At 46.0% G+C, this 21553-nt stretch overlaps 1 long non-coding RNA gene across 4 annotated transcripts in view; it reads left to right on the top strand.

Annotated features, from left to right (window-relative positions):
- LOC109369541 (uncharacterized) overlaps positions 1–20758 on the top strand; it is a 33821-nt gene extending 13063 nt beyond the window's left edge. For 3 of the 4 annotated variants that reach the window (XR_014885570.1, XR_014885571.1, XR_014885569.1), the window contains 2 exons: positions 12286–12383; positions 13370–20758. This is a non-coding gene — a long non-coding RNA (uncharacterized LOC109369541). Of the gene's footprint in view, positions 1–1255; positions 3744–12285; positions 12384–13369 lie in introns of those variants that run through there. The other variant, XR_014885572.1, reaches the window with a different exon arrangement.
- The last annotated feature ends 795 nt before the right edge of the window (positions 20759–21553 follow it).

Raw genomic sequence — 21553 nt, 5'->3', positions numbered from 1 at the left:
CAGGTAAAACTTTGAATGGTTGAACTGAAGGAGAGTGTGTCTGTTGCCCTATCCTTAGTATACAGAAGTACTAAGTAATGTCAGGCAGAAAACTACAAGCCTGATAATAGAAAGCTTTGTCTGATGCTAACTAATAACAGTTGAAATCTTGGAAGGGTTTCAGTGGGCTTCACAGAAGGATAGTAGATTAGATCTTGAAGGACTCTGCCCTGATTTTTCTCCTAGTCTTTTCCACTGGTCAGTAACTGGTTGCTCTTATGGGTTGAGTTTCTGTGAAAGCAAATGTATTGTTTTACTTTTCAATATTTCAGTTTAGCATAGTGTTGGAAAATGGGCTGAGCAAAAAGTATTGCAACAAAGTGTAAAAACTGCATGGCAACTCCCATCTGATGCATTCTTAACAGAGCGAGCCCTCTGCAGGGTTTATTACAGCACGAGCAGAGGGTAATTAGTGGTGACTCAGTGTGAAAAAACCACAGTGCTGCTGTCACAAGCCCATCATTCTCTGCCTGAAATGAATGCTAATTGTTGTAGTGCCACTTGGTGGTGAAACTAGGAACAAGGTAATCATAATTTCTTCTTTACATATGAGCACTTACCAAAACGAGCTGAAGACCTGCTGAGCTGTGCAGGTGGCCCAGCCTGGGGGGAGGTGGGCACTGAGCTGACAGTGGGCACGGAGTTCTCTATAGGCACTGTGACTTTCATGGTGGTTCTGCCCTCGGAGCTCTTGAGAGCAAGGGCAAGCTTCTAGGCTTTTGTGCATGAGCCTTTATCAAGGAATCACAGAACTGTCTGGGTTAGAAAAGACCCATCACTTCCAACCATCACCTACCACCAAGGCCTTCCCTGAGATGCGTGCCAGCAGGCCGCACGTTTCTTTCAGACAGAAGTGCTGTGGCCCATCAGTGAGCCATGCTGTCACACGCTGCAGCAGGTGAGCTGTAGTGAGGCCACTGAGCCATTTCAGAAGGCTCCTAGAACAGCGAAAGGAAGAACTGCTTGCCAGTTAAGTTTTACAGGTTTTTTCAGCCTGCTCAGGCTGACAGCACAAGCAGCAGCTAGGGCTGGTGGGGGTGCATGCAATTAGGATAATTAAAGTGTGTTAAAGAACAGCAACCAGTATTTGAATTGTTCAGCTATTTAAAAGTAGTTCCCCATCCATGGCTAGTGCTGTAAGTGCAGGAAGCACAAGCTGGACTAAGTGGAATCAATTTTCTCCATTTATTTCCATAAATGCAAACTGTTCTTCTAGGTGCCCCAGTCTGGTGCTGTCATGGACACTAAAGGTGATTTCACCACTCCTCCCTTGCCATACGTTTCCCAGCTGCCTTATTTAGTTCCTTACCCAAAGATAATTAAAGCGAACACATACAAGCTATTGCTCCCAAGTGTGATGCTTCAAATGAGCAGAGGAGGCATTTTCTTTAGCAAATACAGCTTTATATGGACAGGATGGAAAGAGCATCCCGTGAATTTGTGTGATGAGTGTTGCACTGCTGTGTGCCCAGCTGTGCTGGTCACCTGGGCAGGGCCTCAGGACAGCACGTAGGCTCCTATTCTCTGACGAAGCTGTGACACTTTGTGTGCAAATAATGCGGGGAGGAATCTGATGGCTAAGAGCATGGCTGTGCTAGCTGCCATGGCTTCCATTTTTGGTGTGAAGTTCCATCCAGTTAATTGTTTAAAAGCTGTTCTGTGGGGCCAGGTTGTTTAAAAGTACTTTCAGGATACAGGATGTTGAGGAGGAGAGGTAGGTAAGACCTGTGTTAGTTTCTCGTGTTCAAAGGGTTATAAAGAGCCAGTAAAAACAAATTGGTTCTTTGCTGCCTTGTTCTTTGCACTCTACAAACAGATCAGAAGCATTCAGATTTCACATTTCTTCATTTGTCTGCGTGCTGGTATGAGCAGCTGAGAACATCCACTGCTGAGCTGCAAACCATGAAATCCTTGCCTTCACCCAGAAACAGCTAACAGGAGGCTGTTTGATTTGGACAGCTACTGTGAGAGCTTAGGAACTGTGCTTTGCAGCCTCAAAGAAATTGTAACTCTGTTCTAAAGGAAGCAGGTGATCCTGAAATGCTTGTTCTTCAATACCATTTCCACAGTAAGCTGGTAAGCTAATAAAGCTCTCGGAAAATGGCAGAACACAAATGACGTTTAAAGGTCTTTATTTTAAGGCCTTTTCTTCTTCTTCAGATTCTAGTAGCGAACCAACTTCTGAACACTAACCTTGCAGTGACCAGCAGGCCTGGATGGAGATGAGGGAGAGCAGCGGCAGGCTGAGCAGTGCTGGGTCTTGGGCTCCAGCCAAGCTGTGGGCTTGCAGCGTTGAGCTGTTGCTAGGGAAACATTGACCATCTCACAGCTGATCAAACCACCCAGTAAAAATCAGTTATATATTTCATAAAAGCCAAATCTTAGCTATTGTAACTGTTGAACTCTGATCCTCTCAGTTAATCGGTGCTGTCTTTATCCCATGTTAATTAGCCATACACTAAGTGCCCAGATGCTTGCTTGCTTTCTTACTTTCTCATGGCAATACTCTGCCTTCAGTGCTTCATTTCCCATTCAAATGAAATCTGTCTTTGAGAAAATTATCATGTGGGTGGTTCCTTACTTCATTATGTTCTCTTCCAAAGGCATTCACGTATTGTTTTGGGTAGATTCAAGATGTTGGTAAGAAAAGCTCAATGCATTGCCCTGTTTTCATGCTAATCTATTGCAAGAAATCTTTTCTCCTGCTACATGACAGACCATAGGAAGGCAGAAGGTACAGGTGCTTGGCAGGCAGATTGCCAAAGAGAAGTGGCATAATTAGGGCCTTCCTTGATGGCTGATCTGGAACAAAGTGCCCAAGATTAATCATCAAAGGACAGCAATTCCCAACCGTAAGGATTGAGGCTGTTCAAAGTGATCATTTAATTTTATTGCTTGCCAGAGGCTATGGAAAAATCTAGAAAGACTGCTTCCCCATATCAGTCTGTCAGGAGTATCAAATATTGGGCTGGTCTCAGTGCTGGGAGCATCTCATCAGCTTGGTGCTGTGGTGGATGGATGAGCACAGAGATGCCTGGAGGCACTGAAGGATGCAGAGGGCAAAATCGTGCACTGGAGGAAAAGCAGGAGGCTGTTAGTTGTAGGCAGTAGTGACTGAATTTTGTGTGGTTACAAATGAAGAGTTTCCCAATGGTTTTATGGTGCAGATGTGACTGACTGTATCTTGGTGCTGCAGCTAAGCAGGCAGAAGAGCACAGAATTTGAGGAGGGCCCACGCTCATACCCTGCACAGAGGTGTGCCCAGTTCTTAACTGTGGCAGATTTACACAAACACATCTGGAACTGAAAAATCCTCAGTCTTTAGGTTTTCCGAGTCCTGGATTGCAAGGGTCGTTTGTGCAATTAATTGTTCCTGACAGACTTCAGTAGGAGATTTAGGTTTTTGTTCACTGCTGTTCTGCGTTCCATCATACGCTAGGCATACCTCGACCCAGTGCAAATTGCAGTGCTTCACTAAATATGACATTACAGAAGGTATTCGTGTTACAAATGAGATTTTGTTGCTGTGACTGATGTCCCCAAATATCCATACCATCTTAATGTAGAAAAAACAGACCTCCAACCCAATGCAATGTGCGTAACTTTCTTAACCAGATCACAGTCAGATGCCACCATAGTGCTCAGAATTTCGGTATTTAAAATTAGTTTTGTTTTGCTGATAATTTAATCTTCTGTGCTTCTGTTGCAAGCTGAAATCAGGGATCTGAGGCTCGTGTTCTCACACAAGTCCCACGGCAGGACTGCGCTGCAGGGAAGCGGGTTCTGGGCATACAAGGTAGCAGTGCCTGACTCAGTCCTGTTGAGCTCTCAGAGAATGACCTGAGAACGGAACAAAGGGAAACGTTTCTTCCCTGGCCAGCATGAGGGGGATGTTTGTTTGCACTCTGCTCTGTGATGATTTTAAAAAGCAGGTCGGGTACTGAATTACAAATAAAGAATGAGAATTGTGCCAGACAAAGTTAATTCTTACTCTTGAGTTATTGTATTAAGTGATAAACAAAGAAGGCTGTTTATGATCGTTTTAATGTTGAGTAATATTACAAAGCCAGAATGTCTAAAATCAGAATTTTCTTTCAAGTTTGAAGTCTTAAGTGTGTGTGTGTGTGTGTATAAAGTAAATAAATTCACTCAATTCAAATTGAAAGATCTAACTTTCATTCTAAGGTCATATTTCTAAGTCTTTTTTTCAAAAGATTATCTGTGCAAATGCTTTTGGCATCAGGATCAGTGTGAGGCATTGCTCTTCGGCAAGGCAATCCCAGCTATGAGTGTAGACTGGGAGAGCAGTCTTGAGAGCAGCCCTGCAGAGAAGGACTTGGGGTCCTAATGGAAGAAAAGCTGAGCAAAAGCCACCATTGTATTCTTGCAGCCCAGAAGGTTGCACCAACAGAGTGGGGGGCAGAAGGCAGAGGGCGGAGATCGTCCCCATCTGCTCTGCCTTCGTTAGGTCCCAGCTGGAGTACTGCATCCAGGCCTGGCCCACAGCACAGATAGGTTGTGGGTTGGAGGTGTTGGAGTAGGTGCAGAGCAGGGCCACAAAGATGATCAGAGGGCTGGAGCATGTCTCTTGTAAAGGAAGGCTGAGGGAGCTGGGCTTGTTCAGCGTGGGGAAGAGGAGGCTGCAGGGAGACCTCATCGCAGCCTTCCAGTTGTTTAAGGCAGCTGGCAGGCAGGAGGGGACCGGCTTTTTACACGGTCTGATAGTGACAGGACGAGGGGAATGGCTTTACACTACAGGAGGAGAAGTTAGGTTAGATGTTGGAAGAAATGTTTTGTCTGAGGGCGGCGAGGCGCTGGCACAGCTGCCCGGGGAGCTGTGGGTGCCCCATCCCTGGGGGCATTCGGGGCCGGGTTGGATGGGGCCCTGGGCGCTGATCTGGTGGTTGGCAGCCTGCCCATGGCAGGGCTTGGAACTGGAGGATCTTTGAGGTCCCCTCCAGCCTGAGCCGTCCTGTGATTATTGTGTTTTCACAAATCCCCATAAAAATGTGGCAACAGATAGAGACTCAGGGCAGGATGCAGAGTGCACGAAGCGATCCTCTAGCAGAACGGGGCTGAGCCTCGCTGTGTTGTCCCCAGCGGTGTGATCCCATCCCTGCCAGATCAGAGTTCTCACAGTTCGTATGGCGTTCAGCTGAGATACAGAGTTACTCATTTACAGAGGGGAGGTGCACTGGAAGGCAGGAGGCAGAGATCAGTGCTGAGGCCCAGGGTTCTGTACAGAGAAATGGCAAGTCCCAGAGTCCAGCTACTGGAAGTCCAGTTGGCAGAGCAGCGAGAAATAAGATTGTACAGCAGGCATCTGTACCTCTTCTAATGGTAATTTCTAGACATCGAGTGAGAATGGTTTGTGTTCAGGAGGTCTCATTAATCTGGATGACCTGGAAGTGGCCGTAATGTCATAACGAGCCTTAGATCTCTGCCAACTGCCAGTGCAGCTGTTTGAAGGCTTTTTAAAGAAATCCCACTTGGAATTGCAAAATGAGCAAAACCATTTGGGTCAGCCATATTCAAAGAAAATCCCAGGATTTGTATACCATAACTGTGCTACCTTTGGCAGTACAAGGATGAGAACCAAAGCAATCTGAAATAGAAAACACTGTTTCTGGATGGCATCATAGTTTAACATGAGTAAACTCCAGCTTAATACCATAAAGCTTTTCTAGAATCTAGGGAAAGGGAAGAAGAGGAATGGAAGTGAGTTAATTCCTAGCTTTCCATTTCATATTAGGAAGTAATAGCTATTGCTAATTAAGAAACAAGTTTATATCACTTCATGAAGAATTTTCTAAGCTTATTGAAGTTCTCCGTGTAATACAGGGAGAATCTCTTTTACACCTGCTCCTTTCTTGCAGGCAGTCTGTCCTTGTCCGAGCAGAGTGCCCCACGCTCCTCTGGCTGTATTGCCAGTTTTGCCTTCTGATCCACGTGGGTTGTCCGTTCTTCTGCCTGTGTCTCTCTCGTAGTGTTTTTCTATATAGAAGCCTCTTCCTGCATTGCATATCCTGCAGGTCTGACTCATCCTTTGCCAGTGGCAAAAGATGATCAGAGAAGCTGACAGAATAATCCTGACTTCCTTGTTTGCACTCTGCACCTGAGTGTGACCATTCTGTTTACAAACCATTGCAAATCCTTCATGTTTTCAGCTAAAATTTGGTGAGACTGTGAACCCCAAGCCAGGTAACAGGTGCAAGAAATGCCACTGAGAAGCTTTGTGAAAGGATTAGTGCCAGAAAATCTGCCTTAGTGTATGTGCTGAGAGCCCAGCCATGCCTGTGCACTTTGCCCCAGGCAAGCGATGGAGTTGGCCCCTCTATCCCAGGGGAGAGAGCAGGAGCTTGGTGTGGCCTGGCACAGCCCTGGGCTTCCTGAGCCCAGGTGTGCTGTGGTGGGGGAATGCTGAGGGCAGGGCATGGCCAAGCGCAGAGCACTCTGTCCTGTTCTGTTCGGACCAGGAGGAACCTCGGGTCAGACTGTTTGCTTTGCTTTATCTCACCTGTTCTTACTGCTGAGCTGGTTGTTGGCATGGTAGGAGGATAAATAGAAGCCTGGGTTTGTCTGGAATTTGAAATAGAAGTGCCATCACAAACTTGGTCTTTCAAAAACCCCCCACAGTTTTACACTAGTTCTTCATAGAAAAAGTGACTTGATGTTAGTATATTATACTGATACGATATATGAAGCTGTGGCTTTGAAAATGCTGTACAGTTTTGTCGTCCTATGAATTAAGAAACTGCCTCTGGTTGCCACGCTCTGTCATCCTAGTGGCAGAGATTCCTGCTGACAGGAGATCCTCGTGTCAGTGCCAGGGACAAGGGCTGAGCAAGCAGTGGCTGGGAAGGGATGGGAGAGAGCCAGAGGTTTGTTTTGTAGGTGTGTTGTGAAGCAACATATGCATGTCCTGAGATGCAGCGTGCAGACAGTTTTAAGTCCTGGTGTAGTCTTTAAGTATCCTTAGAGAGTCCCTGGTCTTGCAATCATTTATCTGCCCAAACACTTCTGTGCCTGGCACTAAAATGGAATGTGGTAGCCAACACCAGCAGAGTAATGAATTGGAACTTCTGGTAACACTGACACCAATCTTCTTTATCCTCTGTATGCCTCTACAAGAGTTGTGTCCCACAGAAGTTGTCTAAATTGCAGTCACAACATGAAATCAATGCTGTAGCTACAGCTGCAGGAATTCCAGAAATTCCTTCTCTGGATTGCCTGCAATGTAAATCAGGGTGAGCTCTTCGAAACGAGTGCTGATGCTGGTCTCTGCCTGCTTCATCTCAAAATAAGTGCTTGCTTCTCATTAAAGACAATGTGTTTTACCCTAAATTCATCACCAGAAGGCCACCTAACTGGGTAAATTGCATAGCTTCATGGTTGCCAACCAGCATTTAATTCCAGGGTTAACTTCTACATTATTTGACAGGAGGAAGTGCTGCTTTGCACCGGGCATTGGAGCGTGCAGGTCCTGAGGCACACGCCGTAAGACATGATGTTACCTAGGGATTAGGCCCCAGCACTGTCTTAATTCTCAAGTGGGTCTGCTGGGCACACACAGGACTCCTGCTGTTGGTACCCTGCCTGGAAAGGAAATGTCTGAGGAGGGACGTGGCTTGTTGGGCATGTGAGGATGGGTTGATGGACAGATTGATGATCACAGAGGTCTTTTCCAAGCTTAATGATTCTCTGGGTCTGTGATACTTGCAGTGTGGTGCAGAGCCTGCACCCTGGCTGCCTGTGCAGCTGTTCAGCCACGTGCTGCTGTCTGGAGGGGCTGCAACAAACCCTGCTCGTGTCTTAGCACACTCATCAGTATTTCTGAGGGTTAAAAACAAGATAAACAGCTCTGTCTAGTGGCAATTTCAGTAACTACATCAGAAGGAGATTACTTCGGAATTCAGCCTGTATGTGTTGAATCAAGTGAGTTTGTAAATATCGTGTTGGCTTGCTTTTTCATATGGCAAATACTCCAGGTCCTGCAGAGACCCGAGTTAGATGCACCAGGCTGTTCTGTGATTAGTTTTGTCCCAGTTCTCAGAGATTTCCCCCGACCCAGTGCACAGACTTGATGCATATACCTCACATGCTGCACTCTGCCTCCCCATTGCAGCAGTGTGAAGGCCCCACGTCCAGGCTCACCATGCAGGCCGTGGGCCGCAGCAGCAGACCTGGGGGTCTCTGGGCTGTGCAGTGCTGTGCTGCTCCCTGAGGTTCTGACAGCTGAGCCTGGGCTGACTGCTGCTGGGCTCTGGCCTGCACAGACCCCGCTCCGGGCCTGCCCTGTGGGCACTGAGCCTCACCAGGCAGGGGTGGCAGTGGGATGGGCAGCCCAGCAGGATGGGGCTGCTTTTTGTCACTGGAAAGTGCTCTTGGTGATGGTGGTGGCCAGGGCTGCCATCACAGCCTCAGAGCATGTGGAACAGGAGCTGAGGGCAGGGCAGCACTGTGCCGCCTGAGGAGAGACCGAGGCTGGGAGGAGGTGGCCGAAGGTCGCCTGGGATTGCAGCTGGAGGCTGTTACCTGCAGTGTGGGTGTGTGTCCTTCGTGACAGCCCATCTGCCATCTGAGGGGAATTCTGAAGCAATGGTCAAGTTCCAAATCACTTCCCATCTCCAGAATACCACTAAAAGATGTCACTCATATAGTATTATAAAAATGTTATTCAAAGAATTTCATTTAGCCTCGTGGTTTTGGTGCTGTTTGAAGTGGGAACAAATCAACTCATCACCCCTCTGCTGAAGTGCTGTACTCTGAAGAGAGGCATGGTAAGTTCCTGGCAGGGCTGTGGGACAGCCAAGAGCCTTACCTGCTGGGTAGGGACACATTCCTGCATGAGAGCTGGTGCAGGAGGACCTCCACAGAGAGCTTCAGAGTGCCGGAGAAATGAGATCAGAGGGCTGTCTGCAGGTGGCCAGGAGATCGCAGGGTTCTGGATGCAAGCACAGGAAACTCTGTTCCTTGAGGTCCAGTTAAGGAAATCTCTGAGCTGACTTGGACAAGTTGCCAGCCCCTGATCTACACCTGGAGTGGAGCGCATTGCGCAGATGTTCTGCTCTTGGTTCTTGGCAATTACCAGGCACTGTCTCTGGAGTTTTAGCAGCCTGATGCCCACGACTTGGTCTTGCTTTTCTTACTCTTGCTCTGTCGCGCTCACTTGTGTGCTCACCAAGATAAGAGATTCCTGAAGCCCAGAGGCAGCTCGCAGCCCTGCCTCACACCCACCCCTCAGTGCTGGCTGCTATCTGGTCAGCTCCTGTAGAATGTTTCAAAGCACCCTTTTTTTCTTTGCACGTTGATAGTACTAAATAAACTAAAACAAACACAAGAAACAGCCTTTTTACCCAAAGAGAGAGTTGTAGTGAAGGGAGAAGTTGGTGAAATTGTTGGAGTCGTAACTGATTTGTTTACTTCTGTATGTTCATACACATCTGTGCATAGTACAGCCTAGATCTGAGCCTTGAGCTGCTTGTACTAATTGTGGTAAATGAAAATACGCAAGCACAAATAGTAGAGGAAGTTGAAGACTCAATGTGTTGTTGTGTATTGATGTCAGCATACAGAGGCTCGAAGGTCAGTGCCCAGAGCTGGAGGTGACCATGCTGGAGGTCGGAGCGGTGCACACCCCGTGGGTGAGCAGCAGTGTGCCTGCTGCAGCCAGACATTGGCTGGGGAGCTGATGCTTTGTAGGCTGCAAAACAAATCACACGGGGCTTCTGTTGAAACAAGAACTCTGCTTTTTCTGGGCAAGCAGGCTTTAATTCTGATAATCGTGGTAAGCAGATAGAGACAGAAGTGAAACTGTCTCTGGCTGAGAGTCGTGTACAGCAGAGTTTTAATGTGAAGTCTGAACTTGCATGTTTGAAAGCTCCAGTGAAGGCAACAGAATTTTATAAATGGAATGCATTCTTGATAAATCTGTCTCCTCCCTTGCAACACCTCCAGTCAGCAGTAGCATTGCCTGCAGCCCTGACTTGCTTTTTGCATAAGTAAAGGCTGAAGATAAGGAGAGAGAAACAATAATAAAACCCTGCAGCCTACAGATTGCCCTGCCCAGAAAGAATTCAGGACTTTGATTCGGCTGCTGTCTCTGCACTATCGCTTTACCCCAGTTCTGTGTGAGTGCTTCTCACTGCGCTCCATCGCTTTGTTTGCCTTTCTCTCGGGTTGTATCTGCTGAATTAGGTTTTTCAGTTATTTTTGTCCAATACTTTTTAAGCTGCAAGTCCTGGATCACATCTCTGTTCTCTGATTCTCCTCTTGTGCTGAGTTTTCTTTCTTACATGTGTTTTGTAAGTTCTGACTCATTTCAGCCTCATTGTGTATCTCAGCATCTCCCATCGTGCCAATTCCTTCCCATCCCCATGTCATCTCCATGCACTGTGTTTCTGGGCTGCTTGCCCATTCTCAGACTCTTCACTTCAAGATTTCTAGGATCTGCTCTCTTGAGATTTTTTTGCCTTTATTTCCTCTCCTGTTCTAACATTTCAAACCATTTCTCCTTTGGCCCTGAGTTGAGCTCTGTAAGCACATGGAACATCAGCAAGTTCTGCGTGCTAAGTTGGAGCATGCTGAGCTGGGCAGGGTGGCAGGGAGCCTTGTGAGGTGCTCCCAGGGCCTTACTTAGAGCAGAAGGGTCTCTCAGCTGTCTCTGGAGAGCAAGGCCTGTTGACCCAAAATACAAAGTTTTAATATGCTCCAAAGAACAATGTATGCCAAAAATTCCATTTGTTAACAGGCTCAGGGAGGGCAGGAGGGTAGCTTTATGTTGTTGTTCCTATTTGCTCTGAAGGGTGTTTCCCACTGGCACGCATGTAAAATCGAGAAAAAAGAGCAGGCTAATATGCAGGGGACAAAAAACAATGCAATTGTTTTTTCTTTGCCAACATTTTGTTAAGTACTGCAAACTTGAAACAAGTATGTCAGTTAAAATGTTCCCATCTGGCTCATTTATTCTCTTTAAATGTAGCTGTACATCAGCCAGCTTCTCTTGCAAACACATTTCTCAGTCTTGCTGGAAGTTGCTTGCTATTTTGATATTCTGTTGCTGTTTTTGCAGCTCCTTTTAGGACCAAATGGCTGTTTTGCCTTTTTTTTTTTTTTTTTAATACAGCAATGTGTATGTCAGTAAGATACAACATGAGCTTCCGTGTTTTAACATTAAATGGACACGATCACTCTCATACTCTTCCTTTGTCCTTGCCTCTGTGGGAAGCAGGCGTAGAAAGAGACGTGTTCCAGAACTTGCCAGCTTACATATGACTTGCTCCTGTCCTCGGAGATGTCTGTATCAGACTTTGCAGAGGACAGAAATTTGTTCCAGACTTGTCTTTAATGTAGGATTGAGGCTGCAACTCCATAGTGCATGTTGCCCAGCATAAATAGTGTGGTAATCAATAAGGGCTTTTACAAACAGAGAAGAAAACTGCCTTCTCTCCCTCAGGCTTGGATGTTGTGTTATTCATTACTCCATTTATACGTTTGTATAAATAGGACACATGGATATGTTCCTTGTAATCCTTCTGTCTCTGTGGAGTAAAGTCAGTCTTGACTTCTGGATAGGTTGAGTAACCTAATGTGCCAGACTCAGAGATTGCTTGGGTCGTTGTGAAGCAGCCTTTCCACTAAGCTGACCAAGTTAAGGATTTTGCTTTGTATGCACGTATGGTGTAGATATATATATATGCAAACCTTTCTGCTTTTGGTGGTTTTTTGCATAAGAAATACATCACAACGCGTGACTGATCATGTAAGTCGTATACTATTGCTTCTTCTGCTCTAAACCCTTCCGTAGTATTGTTACCCTCATCAGATTTCCTCACTGAGGATGTCTGCACCTGCTCGTACATACACACAGTACGATGTGTGTTTGTGTAAGCAGGAACACAGGCTTCGTTCTACATGCACAGGTCCTGTGGAGCAGAAGCGGCCAGCAGGCAGGCCGTGGTGCTGGAGGTGCTGTGGAGCAGCAGGAGCAGCCGGGTGGGCAGCAGGCCACACTGAGTCCGTCCCTGCTGACACACGCTGTGTTTTGCACAGTTTGTTTATCTTTGCCTTAGGGCTCATGTAAACTAGAGCTGTAGTGATAAACTGTGCAGATTTCTCTGTTACAGATTCTTGAATTCTTCCTTTATTACTTAGTGTACTTATAAATAACACTTTTTTACTTTATGAATTAGGATTGAAAGCACTGGGGCTCCTATTTAATTACATTGTGTTTCTTATTACTGCCAGAAGCGTTCACCACAGCTGGAAGCACTGCAGTGACTACTGAAGGAATTATGCCTTAAGTGGAGTGTGAAGCAGAAATCCCATTGTGCTGTTCTCCAAAGGTTCGTGTGAACTGTCTGCTGTTTGCTCCTTCAGTTCTGGTATTGAACATGTTCTGATCTGGCAATACTGTCACTTAGCAGGGCTTACACTTCAAGCACTCTCCTAAGGCTGGCTGCTCTTCTAAGCCAAAATGCCTTAGAACCACAGACTGAATTTGGCTGAAGGACAAATCTGCAGGAGCAGCTGCTTTTGTGTTGGGGTCTGTGTGCATTCTGCAAGAAGGGTTGGCGATAGGGCACCAGAACAAGCAGAGAGTGGTTGATAATGGCCGTGGTGTGCAGAGTGAGGATCAGAGAAAGGCCGTTCTGTGTGTCTGCTCAGTGGTAGGAGTGAGGACAGGGAACATCAGGCAGCAGTACGAGGTGGAAGGCTGCAGCAGATAAGGGCAGAGTGCAGCAGTGGGAGAAAAAGCAGCACCTGGAGCTCAGGGCCGGGTGGTGTGGTTGCAGATAACACGTGTGGCTTGTTGAGACTGTTTAAAACAATTTCTCCTACAAACTAATTTTTGACAGTGATTTAATTGTTGGTTTGCAACTGCATGTGAATTACTGCTTAAGCTGTTGTTCGTATTTATCTTCCTCAAATATCCACGTTAATTCCGGAGCAGTAGGATTGTCAGGCTACCATGTATATTATTCTGATCTGTAAATGAAAATAACCATTAGTTAACGTCCAATGGAGTTCATCAGCTAGATGTTTTGGCTGCAACTCTGCTTTATGTGGGCTGAATTTAAATGGGATTGGGGTTAGCAGTAATTCAGTCTGATCAAGGATGTGGGGTTTGCGCATTGCTGAGCTGTATGCAGATTAGGAAGGGTCAGAGAACTTGCATTAGCTGTAAATGAAAACAAAGATTGATCCATATCTCTATTCTTTAATCATCACCTTGGGTGGGGATTCTGCTTCTTGAACAAGCGGGCAAAGAAAGGTGGCAGATGTCTCTTAAGAGTTTCTGTACCTTTGATCTTTTATTATCCCTCTCCAGTCGGTTGCAGCAAATGGGCCGCGTGTTTCCTGTGCCAGGATATGCATCACTGTGCTGGGATGGATCCCTGTGCCTGCTGACCTCCTCTGCCTACAGCTGGGCTTGGTGGGAGGCAAATGGAAAAGCATCACAAAATTCCTCTTGAATCATGGTCAAAACAGAGGCCTTATTTCTTAAATGATTAAGTCATGTCTTCATTTTTGTTATGTTCTTGGTATGTGAATACAGAATTTGGAACTGCCTGCTCTCCACTTGTTTTTCCATGTTGAAGACGTTCTAGCTCTGCTGGTGCTTTGTTCCACACACAGCCCTCTGCCCACTGCTGAGCGGCTGCTTTGTGTGGGAAACTGAGCTCTAGGACAGGACACCTGTGCATCTGGTCTTACCCTCGTAGCACTGGTGCGTAGGAAATAGGTCTGAAGTCATTTAGCAGTCGCAGTGACTGACTCAACTTTACATGTTTCCCTGTTGTTTGAAAAGACTTCTCTGCTAATTTTGGTTTTTCCTAAAAGAACATTTTAAAATAGTCTTTATCACAGATATGCACTTGTCTGCCCCATGCAGGTCTTTCAGAATACAGTCTTTTCACTTCTCTTTCTCCAAAGAAAGCAAGGCGGGACAAAACGTGCAGCATGTGTAACTGAATTGATGGTGCACAGCCTGGTGGAAAAAGGGGATCATTTAGGATAAGGAAAAAACCTCTTGAACAGATCTCTGTCTTAATGGATTCGGAAGTTGCCTGTTTGCTTGTTAATGTGGGTCTTTTGTAACTGCTAGCTCAGCTGCCTGTTCGGCTTTGTGAAGAGCCTTCCATACTGTAGTTTTCAAATACAGAACTAAAACCATGCTGAGCTTTTCTTCTGCCCTGACAACAGCTTTTATGTATGTGCAGTGGCTGCCTTCCATTTGCTAGCTTGTTCTTCAGCTCTGAGCAAAGCTGTGGATGTGTTAAAAGCAGGCAAGGCAGCCCCGTGTCCTGGCAGCACCTCCACTTAACTGGGAGCAGCGTTGCTGCACCTCTGGGAGGGGTGACGTGTGTGTTGGTTCATTGTTTGTCCTTCTCTTGCTTCAATGACAGAATATGTTTTTGCTTTGAGAGGGATAGGGAGAATGGAAAATAGTGCCCTTCTTGATGAAGAGACCTCAGGCTCTTTGTCAGTGGCAAGTCAGTTGTGAATATAGATTTCCCCAAACAAACGTTCCCTATATGTGTGTGCTGACAGTCTGTTTAACATCCTTGGCCTCAGCTGCTCTATCTGGCGGCTTTGGAGGTATGCGAGGCACGCGGAGGTACTGGCAATGATGGGTTAAGAATAATAACAGAAGAAATAATTACAGAGTCTCTTTTTTTTTAAGTTACATATGAATGCACATAGGCACATAACTGATGAAAAGAACATGCTTCAACATTAACTTGCTAGGCAACGTGCTTGGCATCGCTCTGCGCCTCTCTTTGCAGCCATCCAATCATACAGCAATCCAAGCTGCCCAGGCACGGAGCCAGCCCTGCCTTTCAGCTGTGCTCCGGGGGCTGCCCTGCCATCGGGGGCTGCATGTTCACATCCCGCGGGGCTCCGTCGGCCTTCCCAGCTGTGTGTCGCACAGGGCTGAGCAGTGCAGGGCTCAGTGACAGCCTGTGCCTTCCTTGAGCCCGGCCCTCTGCCTGCAGCAGGAGGAGCAGCTCCTGACGGCGTGTCTGGAAAGGCTGGCAGCTGTTACAGAGCCAGTGCTCCCGGTGCAAAAACCTGATCTGGTTTCAGTGGATCGAGTCCATGTTTCTGTTGTGCTCTCCTTCTAGGAAAAAAGAAGCAGAGTATTACTAGAAGCAGGAAAGGTGACGGATGGGATTTAAGGTAGCTGGGTGACACTGGTTGGTCTTTTGATCTCCCGGTGCAGGGGGCTGAGCAGCTGCTCGCGGTTGCTCTGATTTCCTGAAGAATTGTGTTGTTACCTGGAAAGCAGTGGAAAAGAAAACAGTTTGTATTGGGCTGTATGGAAACGAGGTCTTGTAGGGTTAAAATACATGAGACTGGAATGAAACGTTTTTGTTGTCATGATTTTTTCCCTTTCCATATTAATTTCCTATTTATATAGAATTTCATGTAAATGCAGCTTTTTTAACTGAAGACTTGATTTCTTTCCTGTGTCTGAACTGTATTTATAATGATATAAAATAGGGAAGAACTGAGAAACCTTTTCTTGTCTTTCTTCACCAGAGCGTTTGATTCAGAATATAACCAAAAATACAATGCCGAGTATATTTGTATTTAAAATACTTCTGGGCACAGAAATGCCAAGAGTTAATTAAAGCAGGTATGGAGTGCTGAAAAATATTTTCTTTCTGAAATCATAACCATGAATTAAACCAAATGGATAATTAGGAACCAGAGACCATACAGCCAAAAGGCAGGAAAAGGTTTCTAATTATCTTGTGATTTAAATACGTCTTTCATTCCAAGAAAGGCTGTGAGAAAGGCTATTTTTAGGCTGAAGTTTTGCAGAGCCCAGTGGTAATGCAGTGTACCTCTAATAAATCTCGTCTCCTGTGTTTCAGAGATTTCCAAGTGCTCATCTGAGAAGCTTGCTGTCTGTGTTCCTCCCTGTGCTGCAGCCACTGGGGCTCTGTGCTGTAGTTTTGGATGGCTGGTAGGGGTGTGTTTAGTCCAAAAACATTACTGTGTTTTTTATCCTTGTGATGAGACTCTGCTGTTAGTGGTTTACTTAAAACAAAGGCAGACGCTGGCTGTGGTGCTGGCTGGCCAGCTGGAGCTATCTGGGGTATTTCAAATATTTCTGGGTTTTCACTGACAAGGATAAAAACATCTGTAGCTGTCTGTCCTTAAAGCTGCTCTTCTGGCTCAGTTATTCCTCTCGGAATTCCCGGGGTGTTTGGGAATGCTGGCATTGAGGGCATGCAGCAATGCCACCATTGGCTGTTTCAGACCCTGCGTCCTTGTAACGTGAGGTACTGCAGTGGATGTTATCTTTGATAGAAATAAAGTTAAACATCAACGCAAAGAAAACAGAATCGGGGTACAGGAAGACTGCATGTCTGTTTCATTACAGGACATGCATGTCTTCATTCTGCAGAAACTTTTCATCCATTTGTTCAGTGCTTCAGTATATCCTGAGGACCGTTCTTTCCTCTAAGAAATAGATTTTATTCCACTAAAAAAGCTGCAGTTAAGGCTGCCCTACGCTTTGGGGGAGACAGCAGTTGGTTCACACTGTGCTGCCTCTCAGCACGGCTTAAGCTCAGTGTGGAAGGAACTGCAGAACTCCCCTTTGAGTTCCAGTCCTGTGTGTGAGTAGTGATTTTGTTGTATCCCCACTGGATGCACTTAAATCTGCTTAAACCCCGGCTTAAAAATGAATTCTAAATCATTAAACTCCTTTACGAGCATTTAGAAGGGAGTTTGGACAGGCTGAGCCGAACGGATCATAAAGGATTGCTGCTAGAGAGGTGTGGGTTGTGCCGGGGCTCAGGCTGTAATATAAGACCACATTCCTTTCCTGTGAGCTTTACTGTATGACTGCTGCCAAGTCACAAGAGTCCATAAAAGCACTTGCAAGCTGATAGACAGTTAAATCCATGGAGAGCATCTGGAGGGAAGCAGGCTGCTGGACAGGAAGGAGCGTCCTCTCCATTCAGCATGTGAAAGTCCATTGCTTGCAAGCATTGTGCCTGGTATCTGAGTATCTGACATCCCTGAGCTAGGTCTTGAAAACAACTGCTCTTTTCAAGAAGCCCATATAACCCACAGTGAGGTGATGAACCACTTTATTTTGGTTGTTTCCCTATTTAAAAAATGCAACAAAACTGTTATAGAGAGCAGGCAGACACCAAGCTTGGTAATCTGGCTTCGTAACACTTGTTCTTCTGTTTTCTCTCAGAGGAAGAGTGTTCCCTTTATTTCATTCTAGCTTCTGGCTTTTGTCACCAAAAGCACCAGGGTGCCCTGCACCACGGCAGTGCCTGGGAGCACCACGTCGTGCTGCTGGGCTCTGCAGCCTGCAGGGCCTGCATGGGCAGCCCTGCTCAGCATTCCCTCAGCATTCCCTTTTCTTGCTTGTCCCAGCTGCTGAGGGATAAGGAGCACAGAAATAAGAACAGGAAGCAGTTTCTGGAATTGCAGGCAAATTGTTGCTCGCAGTTCTCTTCATACATTTTCCATGTAGTGACAGAAATGTTCAGTTTTTCTTCTCTTGCTTTCAGACTGCAATTTCAGCAACTTTGTTTTTCCTCTCCTGGGAAGATTTGAACGAAGATGTAAATGATGCATAAGGCCATTGACGCCACACACGAGTCCAGGAGTACATATTTAATAGCATTCCCTAAAGCCAGCTGAGAAGCAGCTGTGCTCCTACACGTTCCGTACAGCTCATCTTTGTCTCCGTGCGGTCCAGTGAAGTGCCACGCTGACTCCCAGTTTCAGGTGCTTGCAAGGCCTTTGCAAAGGCAGGGGAACCTCTGGGCAGGGCTGTTCCCAGCTTGGTGCAGCACAAGATGTCGGTGCTGGGCACTTGCAGCACGCGATGCTGGGCCTGCTGCAGGGACAGCCCTGGGACTCCACAGCATGTTTTTCCTGCGTGACTTGAAAAGTGTTTAAGCTCACTACTAACACCCATAAAACAGCTCGTTCCCCACAGCAGCTCTGCTGGGCGGTTTCTGCTTTGGGACCAGAATTGCTTCTGTGGAAAAATACCCGTTTCAAGGCCACAGTCACCTTTAGTTTGATTTCTGTATAAAACTAGTCTGATTTTGAGGCCAACTGAAAAGCAGCAGTAATATTTTGTCTAAGGGGACTCGTGTCATAGATAAAAATAATCTCACAGGGCTGCTCAGGCTGAGTGCCTTAGTGCCTTGTTCTCCTTCAGACAGAGGCCTTTGGCAAAGCATCGCTTTGTCTGTCCATATCTTTTCCCCCCTCTTTTTAAATTCAGACTTTTTCTCTTTTGGGATTCACTTCCTGGCTCGGGAAGTGTCTCTCTGTCCTCATGCTTTTTCTCGTTAGTCAGTGTTGTACAAATTCTCACACATCTCTGCTTCTGATACGCTTGTTAAAGATGAAGGTGTCTCTTTACTTTCTTGCCATACAGCCTTCCACACACCCCTTCTCCTTTTTTTTCTTCTCACACCTGCCCCTGTCGGTTCTTGGATTCCAGCTGCCAGAACCTCTGTTTGCAGACCGTGCAATAAATGCGCTTTGTAAACTGTGCTTGTGCAGCAGCTTGCAGTGCTGAGCCCTGTGCAAGCACACAGCTGTGTCAGGGTGCCGGGGTCAGGTGTGCTCCTGTGCTGCAGGAGGAAGCGCTCTGGTGTGTTACTGTAGGAAATGCAGTGCTGGCTCAGTGTCAGGAAAGAAACCCAGATCCTCTGCCATGGTGGTCACTAATGGGAGCCCCTCAGAAAGGAGCTCTACGTGGACAGCTGGAGATGTGCGTTGTGGAGGAGAGAGAGTAAGCTGAAGAGAACTGACATTGCAGGTTCTGTTTCCTATTGCATCAGTGATGCAGGAGATGTAGCAGAAGTGGGGCTAGATTGTGTGCTTCCCTGACCGATCCTCAATATAATGACTTCTGGACCACCTCCAAAATCACCTGAATTAGATAGCTACAAAAATAGAAATCAAACATGCGAGAAAAAAAATACAACAATACAACAGTACCAGGAAATCCCAGATTTTTGCTTCGTATCCATTTTCTGACACTGGCTTACACTTCGTTTTGCAGAAGTCACTCCACATAATTGCATTTTCTTCCTTTCTGATGAAAAATGATGCCAGCAGGCAGAGGCAGGGTTGGAATACGAAAGATGTAGATGTAGGTCACTGCCACGTCAGGAGGCTTCCTCGTTGCCCTGGGCATGTCCTTGGTGTGTTTGGGACACAGCAGTAAAGCGGGAAGAATTGCAGAGGGCAGTGACAGAGCTGGAGCTCACCAGGTAGGAAGACAAGGACTTTGAAGAGATGCTTGAGTTGTGTTTGCAGTCACTGTGCTTTTAACAGAGAATTGCTGTGTCTGAGTGCTGAGATGTGCTTTGGGATTTTGTGGGCTTGTTTTACGTATGCATGTGTATATGCGTGTAAAAATGTGTGTAGCTGGTCAAAATTATTTTGGTAAAGCTATGTGGATTCTTATGCATTGCATATGTAATTGCATTTAATAGCCTGTTAATAGGCTCCTATCTTAATTAATATAAGGTTCTTTTAGGGAAGCAAATGAGAACAATTTCAAGAAGATCCACTGAAGAAGAAAGATAGCGAGTTCCGAAAACGATGGTGTAATGGATGAGAAAATGGATGCATTTAACAAAAGTTGGATCTGGGATGTGGCCTTTCTTTTTAAGGATCTTTCATGAAGCAGAGCTGTAAAGGGACTTTGAAGCTCTGTACAGTAGGTTAGGAAATAAGCCACAGCCAAGGTGATGGAGGTGCAAAGGGCTCAGATAGTATGATAAAAGTTATTTTCTAATGAGAAGATCACTCAAATGATGGCTAGAAAGTAAGAACAGAAATCTGACTGGAAATGACTTAATTGTAGAAAGTTATGCTTGAGCTTAATGAAACTGTACTGCTGAATTTCAGCACGCATCAGCAGACTGAATCCTGACAGTTCAAATGTCTGAGTTAACTGGCAGGTTCAGGGCTGAACCTAATAGCTGGAAAGGAAAATGCCATTTTTTTCAGCATGTTTAGGTAAGGAATGACCTTATGAGTGCTGATACTGACCAAAAAGGGATGAACTCCTTACATGTGGCTCGGAGAGCTTATTGTGCATTGTACAATGCCGTGGAAAAGAAGTGGTGAAATGAGAGCAGGTTCTCAGGTAGCTCCTCCGGCATGCAGTTGAACTTACAGTTAGTCAGGTGCAATTAGTCATGGCCAGCCAAAATCACAGCCTTCTTGGTGTCAGTACAAACCTCCTGCAGCCTTTCATGGAGCCAGGACCTCACCCGTTACACGTGTTGATGCATAGTTTCCACTGGAGAAACCTCAGCCAAGAAGCTCAGTGAAGCGTGGAGTCTGAAAGTGGAGTACAAATGGCAAACTTGAATTTAAGGAGGAGAGGCACACTTCAGTGTCAGCTCGCTAGAGAAGAACAGATAGAAGCTTCCATGCCTCACACTCTGCATCTCCTCGTTTTCTGATTCTGTTGCTATGGCATTCATCACATTCCAGTGTTTTTCATGCAGCAAAGGGACAGCGTGGTGCATCACTCTGGGTTCTTGGCTGTCTGGGTGCCTGGGTCAGCTCCAGCATTTCTGACAGTCAGCCCAATTTAGGTGAGTCAGTACGTAGGGCTGAGGAATTGAACCTGAGAGGTGCAACCTCAGCCTCCACTTCGGGCAGGTGTCCTACATGGAGCTGGGCGCGTGGTCTGCCTGGTGCAGGGCAGGAGGGAGCTGTGTGCTCCTGGGAGCTCCTCCCACTGTCAGTCATTAAGGAAGATGGTCAGAAACATAGTGGTTCTTCAGACAGTTTCTCAATATTATTATTTTTGATAGAAACAGAAAGTTCATTCCTCCCTTTTTTCTTCTTTTTTTTAACAAGGAAGAAATGTTAGCTCCTCGGAAACGTGCCTGCAGTAATGGCTGCCCCTTCCCTGTCACTTATTCAGGCTGTCTGGGCAATGTGCAGGCAAAGAAGGAAAAAAAGAAGAAAATAGCATCCTTCAGCTTCAGAGATGTGGTTGTGCAGGATCCCAAGCTTTCTGTCGTTTCTAATAGCAACCACACAATATCTTCAGCTGTGGCAAGCATTGCTTCAGTCCTTTTGTTGGCAGTGTTTGAAGCACCTTATCTTCCTGCTAGGCTCTTTAAATAGCAACATCTTCTGAACTATTTGTCTTCAGTTAAAGGAGTTTGTGTCTGCGCTTTTCAGACTGGTCTCCTATGGAAAGGGCATTGTTAGCAGTAATGAGATGAAATTCACTTTCAGGCATGTAAATGGAATATTAAAACTGGGAAAATACCTATAGAAATGAGTTGGAGATGGTTGGACTCGATTTTTGATTTCACAGTTCTCTTTTATGATTCTGATTCACTGCACGTTGTGTGAACAGAACATGCAGGTAGGTGTGAATTTTGGAAAGTTTGATAACCTTCAGTAGAAATAACCCACCTGGCAGCAGACAGGCCTTGTCACCCAGGGCCTCATATCTCCATTGAAGTCCTTGCAAGCT

The sequence above is a fragment of the Meleagris gallopavo genome, chromosome 11 (assembly GCF_905368555.1).
Source record: "Meleagris gallopavo chromosome 11, MGAL_WU_HG_1.1, whole genome shotgun sequence".
NCBI lineage: Eukaryota > Metazoa > Chordata > Aves > Galliformes > Phasianidae > Meleagris > Meleagris gallopavo.
Note: the sequence above shows the minus strand (reverse complement) of the source record. Positions and strands in the feature narration are given on the sequence as shown.